Consider the following 1,746-nt stretch of genomic DNA (forward strand, 5'->3'; position numbering starts at 1 on the left):
GGCAGGTGTGTGCTTCACTTTTCCAAACTCTTTCCAAAGTGATTGGACCTTTTTTTTGATCGGAGTCTCACTCTGTTGCCCAGGCTGGAGTGCAATGACAGGTTCATGGCCACCTCAGCATCAATCTGCTGGGATCAGGCGATTGATCCTTTAGCTTCAGCCTTCCAAGTAGCCGAACTACAGGTGCATGCTACCATGTCCGGCTAATTTTTTTTTTTTTAGTTGTAGAGATGAGGTCTCACCAAGTTGCCCAGGCTGTTCTCGAGCCCTTCTCCTCGGCCTCCCGAAGTGCTGGGCTTACAGGCTTGACCCACCGTGCCTGGCCGATCAAACCATTTCACACCCCCACAGCAGCCTGCGAGAATTCTGTTCCCCATGTTTGCCAAGATCTGCTAGCGCTAACCTTTTAAATTTTAGACGTTCTCATAGGTGTGTAGTGGTGTCTTATCATGGTTTTAATTGGCTTTCCCCTAATAGCTAACGATGTCAACACCATTTCTTGTGTTTTATTTGCCGCCTGTGTACCTTCTTTGATCAAGTGACTGTTCAGAGATTTTGTCCGTTTTTAAAATGGGGTTGTCTGTCGTCGTTTCCGTCTTCTTGCTCTTCCTCTTCTTTCATTTTCTGAGTCAGAGTCTTACTCTGTCACCCAGGCTGGAGTGCAGTGGCACGCTTACAGCCACTGCAGCCTTGTCCTGCAGGGTGCGGGTGATCCTTCCACCTCCGTCTTCCAAGTAGCTGGAGCTACAAATGTGAGCCACCATTCTCAGTCTTAATTTTTTAATTTATTTTAGACAAGATCTTGTCAAATTGCCCAGGCTGGTCTCGAACCCCTGAGCTCGGGCAGTCCTCTCGCCTCTGCCTCCCAAAGTGTTGGGATTACAGAAATGAGCCACCGCACCTGACTCTTGTTTTCTTATTATTGACTTTTGAGAGTTTATATTCTAGATTCAATTTATCAACCTGTGGCTTTTTATTCTATGAAATGTCTTTGGAAGAGCAGAAGTTCTTAATTTTAATTAAATTGAACTTATTAATACTTTTATGAATTGTGCTTTTGGTACCTAAAACATTTTGGTTTCTCCCAAGATCACAAAGACTTTCTCCTATATTTTCTTCTAGAGTTTTATGTAAAACACATTGATGTCTAGGATCCATTTTGAGTTAATTTTGTATATGGTGCAAGGTGAGAACTGAAGTTCTTTTGAACACACGAATATTGAGTTTTTCCAGCACCATTTGTTGAAAAGCTGATCCATTTCCCACTGCCTTTCCACTTCTGTCAAAAATCAAGTGACCATATATGTGTGGATCTATTTCTGTACCTTTTTTTTTTTTTTTTTTGAGTTGGAGACTTACTCTGTTCCAGGCTGGAGTGCAGCAGCATGATGACAGCTCACTGCAACCTTGAACCCCAGGGCCCAGACAATCCTTCTATCTCAGCCTCTTGAGTAGCGGGACTACAGGCACACACCACCATGCATGACTAATATTTTGTTTTTTTGTAGCGATGAGACCTCGCCATGTTGCTCAGGCTGGTCTTGAACTCCAGGGCTCAAGTGATCCTCTCACCTCGGCCTCCCAAAATGCTGGGATAATGGGCATGAGCCATCACACCTGGCCAATTGATTTATTTTTTAAAAAATCTTGATACCAGCCGGGCTTGGTGGCTCAGCCTGTAATCCTGCGCCTTTGGGAGGCTGAGGTGAGTGGATTATCTGAGCCCGCGGGTTCGAGACCTGCCTG

The sequence above is a fragment of the Carlito syrichta genome, unplaced genomic scaffold, assembly GCF_000164805.1.
Source record: "Carlito syrichta isolate Samal-C Ts95f unplaced genomic scaffold, Tarsius_syrichta-2.0.1 Scaffold303014, whole genome shotgun sequence".
In the NCBI taxonomy this organism is placed as follows: Eukaryota; Metazoa; Chordata; class Mammalia; order Primates; family Tarsiidae; genus Carlito; species Carlito syrichta.